The sequence below is a fragment of the Megascapheus bottae genome, chromosome 1 (genome assembly GCF_031878675.1).
Source record: "Megascapheus bottae isolate mThoBot1 chromosome 1, mThoBot2.hap1, whole genome shotgun sequence".
Taxonomy (NCBI): domain Eukaryota; kingdom Metazoa; phylum Chordata; class Mammalia; order Rodentia; family Geomyidae; genus Megascapheus; species Megascapheus bottae.
This window is the reverse complement of record NC_143509.1, coordinates 89,439,800-89,460,859: the sequence shown is the minus strand read 5'-3', so window position 1 is coordinate 89,460,859 and position 21,060 is coordinate 89,439,800. Positions and strand designations below refer to the sequence as shown.

General features: G+C 34.5%; 1 long non-coding RNA gene across 1 annotated transcript in view; it reads right to left on the bottom strand.

The window, feature by feature from the left end:
- Window positions 1–3,188: 3,188 nt before the first annotated feature.
- LOC150069576 (uncharacterized) overlaps window positions 3,189–21,060 on the bottom strand; it is a 37,189-nt gene continuing 19,317 nt past the window's right edge. Inside the window, exons 5-6 of the long non-coding RNA XR_016535555.1 lie at window positions 16,008–16,054; window positions 3,189–3,263 (exon numbers count right to left, since the gene is read on the bottom strand). This is a non-coding gene — a long non-coding RNA (uncharacterized LOC150069576). The remainder of the gene's footprint in view (window positions 3,264–16,007; window positions 16,055–21,060) is intronic.

Sequence of the window (21,060 nt, the reverse complement as noted above, 5' to 3'; positions counted from 1 at the left end):
GGAGATCAAATAAACAAACCTGCAGATGGAAACCAGGTCATACAAATTCTGCAAGTGACTCTTTAAGAATGATAGATAAATTTAGTCCTAAAGGACTCATCTAAAATGCCTTGGAGTATCTTTTATACTTAAGAAATAATTTTCAGGGCAAGGTAGCACATATCTGTAATCCTAGACACTTGAAAGATGTAGGATGTGTGGTCCAAATATTAACAAGACTTTATCTGAAAAGTAAGTAAAGGTTTGAAAACATGTTGCGAGTGGCTAAATGTGAGTGACCTAATAAATGCTTGACCCTGACTTCATATGTATACACACAAGTGTCATTTTAACATTCTATTAGTCTAGTAACTTCTGAGTGATAATGCATTTGATCTGTGAATACAATCTTATATTTGTTGTCACATTCTTGGCCTTCAAAATGGCCCTTAACCTATGTCTATGTATTAAAGATCCTTACTAGGAAAATTAGGCAAACTATGTATCACCTGCAGAGTACAGGCAAATGCATTAAGGACAGGACAAGAAGCATATACCATTGTCAATTCTAATAAGGCCTAATCACTATCCTCATCAAGATCCTAACAATAAAATACAGTAAAAAAAAATACGATACAGTCTTCTCTTCACAGTGAAAACATTGGTTATCTTTTTTTTTTTTTTGCCAGTCCTGGGCCATGAGCTCAGGGCCTGAGCACTGTCCATGGGCTTTCTCAAGGCTAGAACTCTACCACTTGAGCCACAGCATCATTTCTGGCTTTTTCCTATGTACTTGGTACCAAGGAATTGAACCCAGGTCTTCATGCATGCTAGACGAGCACTCTACCACCAGGCCAAACTCCCAGCCCCAAAACATTGGCTATCTTTAAGGAATGGTAACAGATTGAAATAGCGTATCAGAGATGTTCTCTGATGCTGAGAATCAGGTATGTAGTTCTGGCATTGGTTCAAACCATTGGTAAAAGGATGGTCATGTGATGGGATATTACACATTAATAGTTTCCATTCCTGGACCCATCACTACCTCGTTAGTGACTCCACTAATGGGAGAGTTATTGAAATATCTGGTTTACAACTTCTGTACTACCAACCATTAACATGAATCACAAGCATACATTTTGTGACCATTTAGAGACAACTTGTCCTTATTTCTCAATTTTCCATCTCCCAGGATTCTGAGTTTACAGCCCCCCCATCCAAAAGTTGTAATTACCCAGAGGCATGCATATTTAACAGCTATGCCAATCATAATCTACTTAGATCATTTCCTTCTGTCTCTTATTTTAGAGAAGCACTTGGGTAGCTATAGATTGTTTTATCACATACTATCATGATGACTTAATCTTCAGGGCTGAATGGTGGTACACATCATAAGAAACAAAGATTAGGCAGCCCAGACAAAACGTTAGTGAGATTCCGATTCAACTGATAAACCAGATATGGTAGTGAGCACCTGAAATCCTAAGCAATAAGGAGACATAAAAAAGAGGATTTGAGATGTGACAAAAATAGTAGAGTGCCTTTCTGGCAAACATGAGATTCAGACTGCAAAACCCAGTAGTCCTAAAAACATAAATAAAGTAAGTAAGTAAGTAAACAAATAAGACTAAGCATAGCTAGCCAGAAGGTAAAGATATGAATTGGGGTAGAGACCACGATACAAGAGATTTAGGTGGTGATAGTGCAGGCCAAGGGCCTCCTTTCTCATCATTTACCATGCCCTACACAATCAACACCATGCCCAGATTGGTGCAGTAAAGAGCTAGTTCCCACCCTTTTACCTCAGGATGACAATCCCCTGTGTAGTCATAAACCACTTGGGCCATAAGATCCCCCCAGAGTGACCTTCAGGTTGGGTTAACTGCGGACGTGCTTATCCCCCATTTGGACAGTATCCATAAATCCTAGTACTCCATGATGAAGACCTTAGTCCTCACATCCACCCTAGGTGTTCCATCTCCTTTCCATCCCCTAAACCCTACAGGTAATATATGTCATGCCAGACAACAGCTAGTACTTCTTCTCACTTGTACGCATATGTGAGAAGCGGTCTGCCATTCGCTTCCCACCCTCACCTCCACCCCTCATTAAAATTTTTCCTTTTTTCCCTGTACCTGGATGTCTGCATGGTTCTTGGAACAGTCTGCATATTATCTAACAAGTGGTGAAGGTTATTTGGTTAAATTTTAGTGGCATTTGCCTTGCCAAAATGTATCGTTCTGTCTTCTTAAAACTTTAAGGATCTGATAATAACCCACATAATTCATTGATAGTAAATAAAACTAATACTATCCCTGGAAGCACTTTTGAACAGTGATCAATTCTAAGATATATAAATCATGACTTGCTCCTGAATTCTAGAGAAATCGTTCCCACTGTGGCATTTCAGAAATTGATGTAGAAGGAAGATGAGGATGAGGAAGAAAAAGAAACTGAAAGAAGAGGAAATGATCCACACACATGGAATCTAAACCTTTCAAATGTAAGAGGACACTATTGTAAAAGATGGATTGTTATGGAAGTTTTAATGTAATTGTTAAAGGTGAGTAATTTGTTTTCATGACCAATCATCATAATCATGATTATGTTTCTGAATTCATGTTATTTACTAGAACAGACCTGAGTTGTTAGTCTTTTCATATTAGATAATAAAATGTGCTTTTAAAATCACCATCAACAGGGAAATTAAAGACCAATCTAATAACCTTAGAAAAGTATCTTCAAGGGGGAAAACAAAGACGGGTGGGGAGGGAGGGGGAGAGGGTAATGGGTACCAAGACATGTGAAAGGGTATCAATGGATGTGAATTAATGCACCTTCTATCTGGCAAATATCATGTAACCCTTTTATTAATTACAATAAAAAATTTAAAAAAAGTATCTTCAAATTTGATAGTATAGTTTTATTAACTACAATCTATATCCTGGTATGTAGCATCTAGTGTATTTTTACATTTATTCTCCATAATCCTCTCTCATATATACATATATACACATACATATACATATATCAATACTGAAATTTTCATTCTTTATTCCAACAAATTATGTTCATTAATGTTAAGTTTGCAGTTATATATTTTTCAGTTTATTGTTCTTACAGAGCACTTGTTGCTCTAGGCTCAATTTGCTTATAAAGTTGGGAGTGTTAAAAATTCTTCTGATTTCCAATTTATTGAGCAGGATCATCTTCTTTTGAGCTTTACTTGCTTTGAATGGCAGTGCCTGAATTATTCATTCTTAATTATCCAAGAGAAATGAAATCTAAGAGACAGAGAAAAACTAAATATGAAAACTAACATCCGACCAAGCTGGTTCAAATCTCAAACCTGCCATTAGCCCTGTCTTTCAGAAAGTTTAATAATATGAGTAAGACCTTGTAAAATGCACAGCACTCTGCAATTTTATTTAAATGAATATGTAAACTCTCTGAACTCATATGTATAATTTTCATTCCTCTGTTCATTTTATGACAATAACCTACTTTTAAAAATTAATATGATTTTCAAAACCTGTAAGATTAATATACAGAAAGTGAAGGAAGGAGCGATGGAAGAAAGACAGAGGATAGAAAAGAAAACACATGGCAAAAGAGTGAAGGAAATTGAAGTTCAAACGTGAATGGACTTGGAATACAAAAACGGGCCACTTACTAAACATGTCTTTCAAGTATTTCTTTTCTGCTTTGTAATCCAGTCTCTAACTTTTTGTGGTGCTGGCATTGGTACCTAGCAGTTATTTTCTAATTAGAGACATAAAGTACAAGGTGGGTCATATCCTTTCTTGGCTACTTCCTGTCCCTTCCTGATTACTTCTTGTGGGCTTCCTTTTACCCACTGGTTCCTGAGCATTTCATCATCTTGCAAGGCTTTTTCACCCCAACAAATTTTCTTGCCTGTGCCTGCAGCTGAAGCCACTGATGCTTTCTATTAGTTTTTCTGACACAACGTAATGGTAAATCCCCAAAACTGGTGCTTCTGTTATACACAATAGTTTTGTAATGTACTTTTGTATAGGTATGTTCACTTACAAATTTGTGCATGCCTAATAATAGCTCCCTTTAAACTTCATTTTTTTATTCGTTCATTTATTTTTTGGTCTGGGCACAGCCTCTAAGATTTGTTGTTCAAAGTTGTCTTTGAGACAAGAGTTCACCAGCAGTCCTCGGGCTCTCCAACAAAGATTCAAAGTGATGGCCTCTCTGTTTCTCACTACTTAGTTTCCTTTCAATAGCAGGAGTTTAATTATTTCCTATGATTATGAATACCATAAGCAGAAAACTGTGCTACAATGAATATGGGGATAGAGGTGTCTTTGTTATATTTTGATGTGTAATTTTTCTGATAAATGACCAAGAGGGGTATAACTAGAACATAGGATAATCTTGTATTTAGATGTTGGAAGAATCCGCTGATTTCCATAGAGATATCACTGTTACATTGCAATCAACATTGTATTGATATGACTTTTCCTGAATATGTCAGTATTTGTTGTTGCTCGTGGTTTTGATGATAGCCATTTATGCTGGAGTGAGATAGAGTTCTCAGTATTGTTTAGATTTGCATTTCTGTTGTGGTCAGGGTTGTTAACCATTTCTTCATGTATTTATTGGTCATGTGTGTTTCTTCCTCTGATCCCTGGTTGGTAACTTTCCTCCTTTCTCACATGTGTTGATGAAGTACTGATGCTGATCAATTTACTAGTGGGTCTGTTTCTTTAGAGAGATGTACTAATCACGAGCTAGCATTTTATATTTGTAATGTTTTTCTTGAAATCATTTCAGTTTGATCACCAACATTTGTACACATCAGCAAGAACTCTAAGAACACTAAGTCAAATGCTCAATAAACTGTTATACACCCAATGACCAACCCCCCTTAAGTGGATCATATAAATGTATCAAAATACAAGAGCTTATAAATATGTAGAGTCCTAGTTACTTCCTAGTAAATTTTGCAAAGGAAAGTGATCACTCTTTCTAACTATACCTGTGAATTGTGGCCAATGACTACAGGAATATATCCTTCAAAGTCTTTTCGACCTCAGGAATCTTTAAACCTTACAGGGATTTATTGAACAAGAACTGAGGCGATGTTATAGTTTGTAAGTACAAATGTTGTGTCAAGATAGTCTAGTGGCAGGGCTGTCTCAGCTAGAATTAGTTTCTTTGCCTAGTCCCTACTGGCCTGTTCTTTTCTCTCAGTAATGCAAAGTAACACTCAATCCCTTTATTGTCCTGGGATTAAGTAACTCCTCAGAAGAATTTATTTGAACTTTTGTTAAAACGTAAGGGCTAGTTTGATTGGTGTAACTACATGTGGGAATGGAGCATTTTCTTTCACATTGTGAAGCTATTCCATCCTTTACCAATTAACTGTTGTAAAAGATTGATGAAACTCTGAGTATATTATCACTAAATGAGCCTCCTTGCCTTTAGATTCCTATGAATTTCCTATGTGCTATCTGGGTTTAAATGACTCTATTTGCTATTCATCATAGATTTAAAAGACAAAAATGTAACCCATTCAATTGGGCTGGAAACAAGAAGCAATTTCAAGAGGATTTTATTCACTTCAGCTCAGATTTTTTGATTATACTACAGTGCTTTTAAAAAGGGGAGAATTAGACATGTAAGTTTGGTTAGAAGAAAAGTTTGGGTAAGAAGTATACCCTCAATAAAGTATCTCTATAGTATAAAGAGTTCAAAAATATGTTGCGTTCCTTCCTATGGCAATACATAATAAAATTCATACAAAATTGCCAAAAGGTGAAACTTCATGTGGTTATGTCTTCATCTGTATATACATGATATTGTTTGTAACATCTAGCAAATTTAATAAGGACACATATATGTTCTAATTTTAATAAAATCCCATATTCAGGGTTCTATCACAAGTTTGGTTTTAAGGAGAATTTCATCATAAATCTTTAGAAAAAGGAGGTTTTAATCAGTTTATTTACTTAGCCTAATAATGCAATTCATACATTAAAATTTGTCAACAGTTTTGTATATTGGGATACTGCCATGTTGACTTTTAGCAGGTATTTCCCATCCATCTAGATCTATTTAGACGTGAGGAAAGCTGTCATCTTATTTGAAATATCACATTAGACATGGAACAACATAGTATTGCACTCTCAGCAATGCTATTCAGACACAGAAATTCAAATTCCCATGCAAAAGTAGTAGGTGTTCCAAGAGTAGTTGACAAAGTACTGCCTGTCAGCATTTACTAAATTCGGATTCATTTAATTTTATTAATAGAACTTTTAAAATCTTTCAGCACTGACCTCTGGCAGTGACTGTCATTACTCTACTTTTCATCTTTTATTAGAGAATGTACTCTGCACTAGGCAAACAGACACATAAATAGTTGTGGTTCAAAGCAGCTGAACGGAATAACAAGTGTTTTATATTAGTTTGACCTTTCAAAAATATTTTTAAATGCCCAGCCCATAGAGGATTTGCTCTTTGTCATTGTCCAAGGATTTTGTACTATTGGAAGATTGAGCTCATTAATAAAATTTATGGTAGGTCATATAGTAAAGAAAAAATAATTTTACATGGAATTTTCACTGGCTGGATTAGGACTAGCTGTAAATTCTTTGGATATCACACATACACAGATGTTTTATAAAAATGAATTGAAACTGTATATGAATTAATGAACCTTCTATCTGGCAAATATCATGTAACCCTTTTATTAATTACAATAAAAATATTTTACAAATGAATTGAAACTTCATACATAATTTCCAGATAATAAACCTGCATATCTTTATAGTAAAGCAATATTAATGTACCAATTTCTTATGCCAAGGATAAGAAACAAAAAAGAAAAATAAGAAAGCAATCCTTCCTAGAAAGGTAATAAATTTTTGCCTATGTTTATTCTATTGGTATCCAAAACAGGATGGATTTAAGGTGTATTTGTTAGTGGCACTATCATGCACTATCTTGATGCTTCTCTCGTAAAACATTCACAAATTATCTTATCTGGCTCTCAGTGTATCACACACATAAAGTATGAGTGCTGAAACTGACTTTTTTTCAGGAATGCAATCACTGTTATCAAGGTTTTGATTTTCTCAAATTCCAATTCTTTCATTTAAAAAATGCTATCTTTAACATTCTTTAAGGATGCTAAAATCAGAACTCAATGAACATGTCTACTTACATGATTTTTATAAACAAATTATTGCATGAACACCAAAACAATGAATAGGAAAGAAAATGATTTGACATGGTGCTTTCTCATTGCATCAAAAGATTTCAAATGATTGATCTCTGAAAACATGTAACAGTTAGTTGAAAATTAGGTAACTTATGAAATGATTCTCAATTTTATTGTTAAGCTTAAAGGCTGAGAAAATAACAAGAATTTGGAAGGATAAGCCTTGGTAAACTGAACTTTACAAAGTGAAAGGTAGAAGGAAAGGAAATATACATATACATATTTATGTACATACACATATATATGTATATACCCACAAATATATGTATATATGTATATGTCTATATGCACATGTATATTTAGTTTCTGATGAATATATATATATATTTCCCAATTAATCCCATAATTATATTTTTGTATATACATATTACAAATGGTTGTTTTCTAACACTTTAGATGTGAAACAGGAACTTGCAATAAAGATTTTTAATCTTAATTGTTTCCACTGAGAACTGTTCTATGTCATACTGAGAAAGGTAATTAACCTACTACTGAGAGCTTTCTGTATCTTTTATTATGATCCTGATACAGATAATTTGGCACTGACAGTTCTAAAAGAATTCCTGTTTTAGCTTGTTCCAATCTTCTGATTAGTGAACTTTCTTGATTATTCAGACCTCAGATTGAGTAAAATACTAATTTCCTTCAAAGGAAATTGGTTTTTGTTTGTTATGTCTTCTGTTTCTGTATGCTGATATTTTTAAGTCCTCAATGTTCTGTTGAATGGCCTCAATTTTAATATATTTAAATTTTAACAGATTCTGGATAAATTGTATTTTAATGATTTTAGTTTAAATTATATTTAGTAGATTTACATGCATTTGAAAGATTTAAATAAAACCAACCAATCTGTAAAATACTCCATATGAAATTTTCTACTATTATTATAAAAAAGTTAAAATTGAAAAAAATGAGCCAGGAATGGTGGCTCACAACTGTAATTCTAGCTACTCAGGAGGATGAGATCTGAGGATCAAGGTTCAAAGCCAGTCAATTAAACGGGAATTGGGACTTGGCTTAAGGGTAGGGTGCTAACCTTGAGCTGAAGAGCTCAGGGACAGAGCTCAGCTGAGATCAAGCCCATGACCAACAAAAAAATCTGAAAATGAAGGATGATTATAAAACTGACAGCCATCAAGAATTCTGGATAAGAAAACAGCATAATATGTAATAGAAACTATTAAAATATCTGTCAAATAATATAACACTAAAATAACATAAAATTTATTGATGTCAGCATTTAAAATATTGACATTCAGTTTGACAAAATGGAGTCATGGTACTATTCAGATACATGTAGGAAAGAGTAGACATTTGACAAAATGTATTTTTACGAGCAAAATTGAGCAACAGAATTTATTATGCTTTTCTAAGTAAATATTGGACCATTTTAATGATATAACTCATTCATTTAATTGAAAGGTTAACCTAATTCATTTTTATCAAAATCCTGTGTAACTGCTTTGCTTCGTTTGAAAATCTGACAAAATTTCCATTTTCTCAATATAATTTTGAATAGAGGAAAACAAATAAAACATGTATTAAAAAGTTAAATCAAAGATTACTAGAATTTTTATTAAATTACTTTTCTTAAAATGATTTTTGTTAAGACCAGCTAAGCAGTCATTTAGAAAAGAGTCTATGTGGATTTCCTGCAAGCCTCATAACCCGTTTACATATATTTTGTCCTGCAGCTGAGATTCAAACAGAGATAATGTCTCAGGGGACTAGTTATTGTGCTAACCAATGATACACTTTTTATTAAACCAATTGAATGCCCATGTAATGCAGGGGTATTAATGATGTCCACAACATATTTATAGGTGCTTATCACATATACTGCATTTTGATTTGGGATCAAATAAAATGAAATCTATGAGATATAATAAGATGAGCTATTAGACTCAACTGTGTTTAGTGTTAAAGAAGTTAAAAACACTTTTCCAGCTTGCAGGTAAGTGCAAATTTTGCTGTAATAATTATAGGAACAATAATAGCAATATTTGTTTCTCCTGGCATGGACTCTGGAGAAACCTTTGCTGTTGTGCTAATGCAATAGTATCCTATGTTAATAACCATTATGTTCAGTTACACCCACACAGTCTTTTCAAGGACAAGGTCACACAGATGAAAATAAAATTATTCTAATGTATAAAACTTCCTGCCAATTTATAGCTCTGTTCTGCTGAAGAGATGGGAGACTTGAATAAACTAGCTTAGAGAAAGGGCAATTGTTGGGTGAAAGGATCAGTTTCTGAACTTGGTTTTAAAAACTTCTTTAAACCAATATAGTACATCATTAGATGGGCTAACAGACTCTCTGGTGCCATAAACTAGTAGACAAGATCACAGTATAATACATATGCAAATAAGCATAGCTGTTTTTAATTCTATAATTTTTCTTCTTAAAAAAAATCCAGACTGGTGTTATCTACTGTGAATCAATGAGGCGTGCCTAAATTTCTGGATTTCTCAGGGAGGGAGATGGTTTGGGTAATGAACAGTAAAAGTATATATAATTGAGCTATTGGCAGGATATGGTATTTTAACATAGAATCGAAATTTTCATTGTGCTACAGGTAAGTGAGAAAAATTCTTTCTGGGATATAGGCAATAAAACATTGCCTATCTCAATTCATAGACAATAATACAGGAAGGTTTTTATTTCTTTAACTTTTCATTCTTTTTGCCTTTTTACTTTTTTTGCAGTTCAAATGCCAGGAAATGTGTTCAACTGAGAAATAAAAACAGTAGAAAGTATAGTGAACCATCCTGATAGAATATACGTAGATAGCAAAAGCGATTCAGTAGATAACAATTTAAATGGGAAAAGATAATTACTGTCCACTTAACTCTATAAAGGCCTAGTATTCTGTAACTTGTGAAGCTGGGTTACAATTGGTCTAAGCAACTATGCTAGGCCAAAGACTGAATAAATCCTCTCAAAAAGATGCATGGTACTTAAGGATGGATTCAATAACAGGGTGTAGATCAACATTTTGTGTTTTAGATTTACAGTGTAAAATCACTTCATTAATTTCTAGGTACTGCAAGCAAGAGAAGATAACCATTAGGACAACCTATAACACTCTTTAATAGCTCCTATACATGAGGATGTATGTTTGCATTAAGCAATGAAATTTAGAATGATATGGATATTGTCTTCCAAAATTCACAAGCTGTTTATGACTTTAAAGCATTGAGAAAATGCATGCAAGATGTTTCAACGAAAGTTTAGGTTCTCCACAACCTTGCGAATTCTGAGGAGGTTATGCTAGGATAGGAAAATAGACTGTTGCTATTCCCAGTACCATGGCCCCCTTGGTCTCTTACTTTACAACTGTTTTATGTCCCTCTCTTTCTGAGTAATGTATGTTTTAGTATCCCTATTTTCTTTCTGTAGACTTGACCCTAAAAGAACTTCTCCAGTCTGAGAAATAAAACGGATTTGTCAATGTCTGAATCCCCAATAAAGTAAGCTCAAAGTCCTGTGAAGTCCCAAACAAGTTGGAAAGAACAATGCAAACAATACACAATTTGTTGTTCATTAACAAGGATAAAAAATTATTGTTCATTACAAGGACAGAAACTGCCAAGCTCACAGAGAAGATATATAAGATGGTAAATGTCAGATGGGTGGCATGTTCCTGTATTCCCACACTCAAAAATTGGAGATCAGAAAAAAAAATTGGAGATCAGGAAGGTCATGACTTGAAGGGTAAAAGCTAGAAATTCTTATCTCACACCCAATAAGCTAGGCATGATGGTACAGCTCTGTAACCAAATGAAGTAAAACATTATAGGTAAATAAGAGCTAATTTTTTTTCTGAAATTTTATTAGAGCAGCTGCAGTAGAAAACCTGCCTACTAAGTAGGAAGCTCTAAGTTCAATTGGCAGAATGGTCTAGAATAAATAAGAAGATAAAGTAAGAAAAAGAAAGGAGGAAGGAAAAGAAAGAGAAGGAAAGAATGATGATAGGTAATAGTTCTATACTCCTGTATCTTTGAGGATGTGTTGAATCCATGTTAGACTGGTCTTGGGAGTTCACCCTTCTCTGTCAGTGGCATGCCTCTCTACCCTGTATTGCTTAGAGGTAGGGTAAGGTCAGTAGACACAACCCTTTTCTTCTTGTATTTTTCAGTGATTCTTTCCTTATTATCCTGCCCAAACTAGGTATTAGAATCTCTCATGTGGTTTTCTTAGCTCTGGTGGAAGTATTTTGTATAGGAAAAATGTTTGAAGTAATGATTGTGTGTGAAGTCAGCCACTGAAAAGTCATATATTACCCTCATCTTCACTTTTAATAAAGTATCAAATTCTCTAAATTTTATTTCATTTAAAAAATTACACTGTCGACTCACATTTGATTTTTTTTACTTTATAAGGAAATGTACAATTCCTCCTGCCCACACTAGGTGCTCACTATATAAGTTTCCAAAAGGTCTTTCTTATTTAAATAATATTTTATATCAAATATAAATATTTGATTTTGAAAACTGGAAAACTATCAAATAACTTGATTATTAAATGTGTAAATTGATTGATATGTCAGATTCATTTGCTTTTTCTTTCTGCAGAACCAGTACCTTTCTGACAGAGTGATTGTAATATTTGTTATTATTAAGATATATTCAGATATATTGCAATACTCAATATATTCTTATATTCTTGGCAGATTTTCTGGTTTAAATATATATATATACATATATCACATTTCCAGAGAGGGGACTAATTTTGTTTGAGGTTTTTAGTAATCTTTGATCGGTTTTGATGTATGTGTCTTCTCACATACATCAGTCAAAACTTTCATGTACATTAGCAACTAAGAAGATCAAACATCCTCTTGTAGACATTTAAGACTATGAATATACGTGTGAATGTTTCTCACTCAAAAGACCGCACATAGCACATCAATTTAAATATTATTCAATAGATTGTGCAATAATTGCTAAGGAAGGGATGTCACTATTTTGGTACTAAGCATTAACATTTATGTAATAATTTGAACTCATTATTGACTACTAATTAAATTTTAATCTAATGAATTGAACTGTTAAGTGCCCTTCCATGATTGATATTCTAAGCATTGTTACTTTAGCAGGAAAAATATTTCAAAGTATTAAAGAGCTAACTTAAATATTACATATCTTTAGACTTATAAAGTATTTGAAATGTAGCACCAAATATTGCTGTTATACTTAGCATAAGGTTATAACATCTTAAGATTTGTAGAAATCACTAATTTTTCAATGATTTTCATCCTACATTTGAAAATGAATCACAAAACACATATGAAAACGTTTAATACAGAGCAACATTTAATGTCTTCTATAAGAATATTGTGTAAAAACTATTTCTAGTCTTAGGTTATAGAAAGTTGTTAAAGAGAAAATATCTGCTGCAGAGGACTCTTTAAACCTTCTAGTTCCTAAGTGTTTTCTACTAATGTAAATGCTTCTAAATTATTTTCATAATTTTAAACCTTCTCAAATGAAAGGTTAGTTGTTCCCCCAAGGATAGGTATGCAGGATAGAGAGGCTACAAATGTGATCATTGATTTGTCAAGGTTAAGATGTTGGGGTAACCTCTAACAGTCAAGGCCGACTAGGCAGTCAGGTCACTATGATCATGTCTGTGGAAGGGACTTCCGTGGCTTTCATGGAGTACAGGTACTGCTTATGAGAGGATTATCATAAAAGAGTAAGACTGAACACAATTCAATTTCTCCATTTCTAGTCTTCATCACTCATATTTCTTTCTTTTTTAGATTATGCATTTTAATTGTAATTAATAGAAGGGTTACAGTTATATTCACCAGATGGAAGGTGCATTACTTCACATTGATACCCCATCTCATGTTTTTGTTCCCATTTCCCTCCCCCACCCCTCTCCCCTCAACTTGTTTTCCCCCTTCCTTTCCTATTTCAAATAAATAAATAAACGTATATACAATATACCAGATAACAAAGTAAGATACTGTAACAATATGAGATAACCAAGGGACAACAAGAGATGAGAGATAACATGGTACATTAAGAACAGTCACACATTATATGGCTTTTGTTTCTATATCCTGGAAGTCCTTTCATTTAGTCTCGTCCTATATGGCCTTATGTATCTAGGTTTTGCCCTATTGTAATCCTCTGCTAGGAGAATCCAAGATTTGTACTAATTCTTACAAATGAGGGAAACTATTGAGCCTATGTTCCTTTGAGTCTGGCTTACTTCACTTAATATGATTTTTTTTCCAAGTCTTTCCATTTCCTTACAAATGGGGCGATGTCGTTCTTTCTGAGGGCAGCATAGAATTCCATTGCATCACACATTTTGCTGTGATGTTGTCCTTCACCAGTAAACCCTCACTGAAAATGAACACGTAATTCAGGCTAATTTGAGATTTTCAGACTCCAAAACTAAACTCAATAGTCCTCTTTTCTTTATAAAATATCAAGTCTTAATATTATGTTATGTCGAAAACTAATACTTAAAATTTGTGTTGAGAATTTATTCCTTTTTCATCTGCTTTTTGTTGTTGCTGTTGGTCATGAGTCTTGACTCTGCCTGGGCTCTGTTCCGAAGCTCTTTAGCTCGGTGCTAGGGCTCTACCACTTGTGACACAGTGTGGCTTCCCATTTTCTGGTGGGTAATTGGAGAGAAGAGTCTCAGGTACTTTTGTGTCCTGGCTGGTTTTGAACTTTGATGGTCATATCTCAACCTCCTGAGTAGCTAGGATTACAAGAGTGAACCATCAGCACCCCAGCAAAGAATTCATTTTTAATCTAAGTGTGCTAGAAAATATAGAAGTGGTTTTGGAACTAAAAGGCAGAGTTTGAAAGAGCTTTAGAGAATTTTACATAAACTATGAATGCATGTAGCAAGAAATGAAAACACAAAGATACTGGAGAACTTTTGTCAGAAGGAAATCAAGATCCAAGTGGAAACTGGTAATGACTATTCTTATCATTTTGTTGTGCAGGTTGCAAATGGCTTAGGTCCAAGGCCTAAAGGCTATTTGAAAAATAAAATACAATTTCTAAACAAAATAGAGCATGGAGTTGCTATAATTTTGTCAGTCTTCAGTTCAATTTGAGAAAACAAACAAACAGTGGGAAGATTGAGAATATTTTCAGCCTATGTAGGCAAAGTTGGGAAAAATATGCCCAGCAGAATAAAATAACTCAGCTAAAGAGATTGACACTGACTGAAGTGAGCCAGTTGTATTCTGTCAGGACAATGAAAGAGAGACCCAGATGTGTCTCAGAAACTACAAGTCACCTCTCTCCTCACAGGAACAGGGGTCTACAAACACAAATTTATTATAAGGATTGAGCCAGAGACATTTGCTCTGGTTTCAGAGCCCAGAGTTACACCTCGATTCTACTTTCTACTTGATGGTAAAGCAAGATCTGACTCCTTTAACTGTGGTTTATTCAATCTCAAACACTTTTCATGATAACATCAGACCTTTATGTTGTCCATGCTAATTCTGAAGCAACATAGAAGAATCTTAAGTGATAAACTTCCAATAGGATTTCAAAGAAACGCTTAAGAAGTTGAGTAGCAGCTCAGAAGAGTAAACCCAATGCAGATTCTACACTAATGATATCAAAATAGTGAAAATATAGGGGCACTCAATCCAAAATGGTAGATGACCAAATATTTACCAACACCAGTCAATGTAGAACATCCACTTAGCCCCATAAACAACATAAAGCCAGAGTAAGAAGCTATATGATCTGTGACCTGCCAAGAGGTTCCCTATTTTGATTATGCTTAATGAAGTTTTAAGATTTAATATCTGCTCTGCTTGATTTCAGGCTTTTATTATTCCCATTACTCCTTTCTACTTCTCTATTTAATTTCTGTCATACCCTGTATCATGTAAATTGATCACCTGACTTTTGAATTTTACATATCAAAGCTGGAAGGTATCCTCTTTAATCCCAGATAAGATATGGGACCTGAATTTAGAAGAGATGTTGGTATGAGTTAAGACTTGGAGACTACTGGGGATGGAGATAAACATGAGCAGGAATGGAAAAGGATATAAATAATGGGATTTTCATATCAATTAATTGTGCTCTCCTAATGTTTGTGTGATGGAATCTTGGTCCCTATGAGGTGATGTTATGAGGTGGTGGAAAATTCAGATGTTAAGGTCTAATGCAAGGTGGCAGGGTCATTGGTTTAAAAAATCAGTAATTCTTTTGTTCACAGTAATTTTGCAAAAGCAAACTATTTTGCAAGACTCACTCCTTCCCACCAGAACTCCTAACTATATGGTTTCTCATGTCACACTGTAACTCCATTTTACTATTTGTGACGTAGTCATAACATTCTTATCAGAGCAGGATCCAGGTTGTTTTGACCCACAGTCTATAAAACTGTGATGTGTACAAACCTCTTCTCTTCTTAAATTCCCAGTGCCTGATGCTTTGCTATAGAAAAAAATTATACAAAGCTTAAGCTATTAAGATAATTAGCATACATTGAAACACACATTTCAATGTACATTATGATGAGAAATCATCCTACAACACCCTCAGTTTTTTTTACATGTTTAAAATTACATAATACAATTTCTCTTCTAGTTTTAGCCTTAAAAACATTTTAGGATTTATTGTAAAGCTGTAAGAAAAGTTAACACTTTTCCTTTGGCCCAAAGTTTTGGGTAAAATAGGATTGGACTAATGCCTTGGAGGTTTCCAAAGATGCTAATGTTAACAATAAACACATTGTTAACAATGGCCAAGAAGAGGAGGTGTGACTCACCCCGGGTAATGACTGATGTATTATTTGGCAGGCAGATCTCCTCCAGCCTAAAAGTAGAAGAAAAGTCCTTGTCAGTGACATAGACATCTCCATGTAGAATGCTTTCAGGTGTGAATTATCATTCAGAAAATTAGCTAGTCAATATCAGGACACCTTTATGAACTATGATTTACATATTTTGTAGATTTCAACTAAATGATATACATATTTTTATTTTTTCTTTTATAATTTTTATTGTAAATATTGTAGAGGGTTACAGTTACATTCACACATTGATACCCCTTCTCATGCTTTTTCCCCATTTCCCTCCCCTTACCCCCTCCCAATCATCTTGTTTACACCCCTTCCATTTTCTACTTCAAATAATCAAATGTATATACAATATACCAGCTAACACAGTCAGGTATAGTAACAATATGACATTAACCAAAGGGAAACAAAATAGAAGAGAAATAACATAGCACATTAAGAACAACAATCACACAAAATAAAGCTCTTCTTTCCATATCCTAGAGAGATGATTACAATAGCACAAAACCTAGATTCATAAGGTCATATAGGATGAGACTAAATTATATATTTTGAAATATGCATTGCATTTTCATTTGTTTGGGCATAGCTTCATCTATAAATGAAGGCTTTCCAATGAGTTTCTAATTGAAGAACCTATGGAAAAATGCATTACTAAAAGTGGCAAGGGGAGCCTGATAGCAGTTTTGGTCATTTGCCTACCAAATATTCTACTAGGAGAAAATTCTCATTTGGCAAGTATCATTAACCAAGAAAGCTTCAAGGTGCCCTGATATGATGGGAGCCCTGGAGGAAAGGAGTACTGATGCAAACCAGCCCCTAGTGGCCTCAATTTAATTAAGCTTCACGTAAAACAGCCCTCAACTAATATATAAGCAGCAGTAAGTGAAATCAAAGTTAAACATTCTTGAGCGGAACACTGAGGTTTAGAGCAACTTCTGAATGCGACCCCTCTTCTTTGTGGTTTCGGTGTTAGAAGTGGTGGTTGTATTTATTTAGGGAGTTATACTATATATTCATATACTTTTCCTTAACATTTTTTTCATATATTTTTATTGTAATTAATACAAGGGTTACATGATATTTGCCAGATAGATGGTGCATTAATTCCCATACATTGATACCCTTTCACATGTCTTGGTCCCAATTTCCCTCCCCCCAACCCCACCCCTCATCTTGTTTTCCCCCATTCCCTATCCAATTTCAAATAACCAAATACAAATACATCCGATATATCAGGTAACAAAGTGAGATACTGTAACAATATGAGATAACCAAGGGACAGCAAAAGTGATGAGTGATAACATAGTACCTTAAGAGCAACATTATTATCATTAATTATATGGCTTATGTTTGCATCACATTTTAAATGACAAGTTTAACAAACAAGTGTTCAAGGAGGGAATCTCTAATTACAATCACTGGGACTTAGTAGTTAGAACTTAACTAAAATTAGGCTAAGGGTTTGTATGTCATAGAAACATATTAATTTATGAAATAAAATATTATGTCTGTAGAGTCATAGGTTTTTATGTCTATATAGTTATGTTTGTATTTCCATTACCATGTCCATAGCTTTGGGTATGCAGTTATTCAGTCCTCACTCTTGTATTCTTTGGATTTAATAGCTGCATATTAAGGATACCATGCGCCTTTTGTTCCTTAGGTCTTGACTTGTCTCACTCAACATGATTCGCTCTAGATTCATCCACTTCCCTGCGAATGCCATTATTTTATCTTGTCTGTTGGCTATGTAGAATTCCATTTTGTATATATACCACATTTTCTGTATCCATTCATCTGCAGTAGGGCATCTGGATTGTTTCCATTGCTTGGCTATTGTGAATAGTGCAGAGATGAACATAGCTGAGCAGGTGTCTTTATAATATCCTGGGTCATGCTGTTGAGGATAGATGCCCAAAAATGGTATGGCGGGATCATAGGGAAGGTCTATATTCAGTTCTTTAAGGAATCTCCACACTGCTTTCCAGAGTGGCTGGAATAGTCTACATTCCCACCAGCAGTGTAGTAGGGTTCCTTTTTCTTCACAACCCCGCCAGCAACTGTCATTGTCTGAGTTCAAAATCTTGGCCATTCTTGTTGGGGTAAGGTGGTTTCTTGGGGCTGTTTTTATTTGCATTTCCTTTATGACCACAGATGATGAACATTTTCTCATATGCTTTTCTGCCATTTTAATCTCTTCTTCTGATAGGTCTCTCTTTAGTTCCCTTGCCCATTTAGTGAATGGTTTATTGGATTTTCGGGGGATTAGTTTCTTGTGTTCCTTGTAGATACTAGATATTAAACATTTGTCAGATGTATTGTTGGTGAATATCTTTTCCCAGTTGGTTGGCTGTCTCTCTACTTTTGCAACTATGTTTTTATCTGTACAGAAACTTTTTATTTTTAGGTAGTCCCATTTATCGAGACTCTCTCCAATCTGTTGAGACCCTGGGATTCTGTTCAGGAATCTTTTGCCTGTGCCTATGAGTTCTAGTGTCTCTCCTACTTTATCATGTAGCAGTTTCACGGTTTCCGGTCTGACGTTGAGGTCTTTGATCCACTTTGAATTAATGCTTGTGCATGGCGAACGGCTAGGGTCAATTTTTAGTTTTCTGCATGTGGCTGACCAGTTTTGCCAGCACCAATAATTGAATAGACTATGTTTGTTCCACTGTATATCTTCGGATCCTTTGCCAAATGCAAGTTGCCTATAGGTATGTGGTTCTATTTCTGGGTCTTCTATTCTGTTCCACTGATCTTCTGGTTTGTTTTTGTGCCAATACCAAGCAGTTTTTGTTATTATGGCTCTATAGTAGAGTTTGAACTCTGGTATTGTAATACCACCAGCATTGCTCTTTTTTGCCTAGAATTGTGTTAGCTATTCTAGGTCTTTTCTTGTTCCATATGAATCTTTGGATTATATCTTCTATTTCAGTAAAGAATGTCTTTGGGATTTTGATGGGGATTGCATTGAATTTCTATATCAATTTTGGCAGTATAGCCATTTTCACTATGTTGGTTCTCCCTGGCTATGAGCATGGGATGTCTTTATATTTCCTAGTGTCCTCTTTAATTTCTTTCATTAGGCTTTTATAGTTTTCATTGAATAATTCCTTTACATCTTTGGTTAAGTATATTCCTAATTATTTTATTCTTTTGGGGGCTATTGCGAATGGGATCATTTTCTTGATTTGGCCTTCTGTTTGTGTATTGTTGGTGTACAAGAAGGCTACTGACTTCTGAAGATTGATTTTGTATTCTGCTACTTTGCTAAAGTAGTTTATTAATTCTAGAAGTTTGGGAGTGGAGTTTGTTGGGTCATTCAAGTATAGGATCATGTCATCTGCGAATAGGGATAGTTTAATTTCTTCTTTCCCTATGTGGATCCCTTTTATGTCCTTTTCTTGCCTTATTGCTCTGGGTAAGGGTTCCAGCACTATATTGAAGAGAAGTGCAGAGAGTGGGCATCCCTGTCTAGTTCCTGATTTTAAGGTGAATGGTTCCAGTCTTTCACCATTTAGTATAATACTGGCCGTAGGTTTTTCATATATGGCTTTCACTATTTTGAGGAATGTATCTCTTATTCCTGTTTTTTCTCGTGCTTTCAACATGAATGGATGTTGTCTTTTATCAAATACCTTCTCTGCATCTAGAGAAATTATCATATGATTCTTATCCTTAACTCTATTGATATGATGTATTACATTGATTGATTTGTGAATGCTAAACCAGCCTGCATTTGTGGGATGAAGCCCACTTGATCATAGTGTATGATTTTTTAAATTTGTTTCTGGATTTTGTTGGCTAATATTTTATTGAGGAGTTTTGTGTCTGTGTTCATTAGAGAGATAAGTCTGTAGTTTTTTTTTGTTGTTGTTCGGTCTTTCCCTGGTTTGCGGATGAGAGTAATATTAGCTTCATAAAATGAGTTTGGTATTACTCCTTCTGTTTATATTTCTCGGGGAGTTTCAAAAGTATAGGTGTTATTTCATCTTTAAACGTCTTGTAGAATTCCGCAATGAATCCATCTGGACCTGGGCTTTTTTTGGTTGGCATTTCCCTGATTGCTTCCACAATTTTGTTGTAAGAAATTGGTCTGTTCAATTTGTTTACCTCATCGTTGTTCAGTGTGGGTAGCCTATATTTATTTAAGAAATCATCCATTTCTATTAGACTTTCTTGTTTCTTTGAATATAGGCCCTGGTAGTACCTATTCATTATGGACTGGATTTCTTGGGAATCAGTTGTGATTGTTCCCATGGGGTCTCTAACCTTGTTTATTTGAGTCTCCCCTTTCCTTTTTTGATTAATCTTGCCAAGGGTCTATCTATTTCATTGACTCAAAGAACCAACTTTTTGATTTATCAATTTTGTGTATAGTAGATTTTATTTCAATCTCTGAAATTTCTGATTTTATTGTTGCTATTTCTGTCCTTCTAGTTGTTTTAGAATTAACTTTTTCTTGCTCCTCTAGGTGTTTCAGTTTTTTTTTAAGGTTATTTACATGCTCTTGTTCTGTCTTTTTAATATGCGTTCCTAGTGCAATAAATTTGCCTCTTAGAACTGTCTTTGCTGTGTCCCATAAGTTCCTTTGTGATGTTTCTTGATTGTCATTACATTCAAGGAAGTTTTTAATTTCATTTCTGATCTGATCTGTTACCCAGGAGTTATTCAGAAGTGTGTTGTTCAGTTTTCATGTGATTGAATGTTTTTTGACTTTGACTGCATTGTTCAGAATTAGTCTGACTCCACTGTGGTCTGATAGAATGCATGGGATTTTATCAGACCTCTTGTATTTGCTTAAGTTTTCTGTATGAACTATTATATGATCTATTTTGGAGTGTGTTCCATGTGCTGCTGAGAAAAATGTAAAAAGTTTCGCCGTTAGGTGGAAGACTCTGTGACTATCTGTTAAGCCTAGCTGGGCTATGGTGTCATTTAAGTCGATGGTGTCTCTGCTTAACTTTTGTTGAGTTGACCTGTCATTTGTTGAGAGTGGTGTATTGAGGTCTCCCACTAT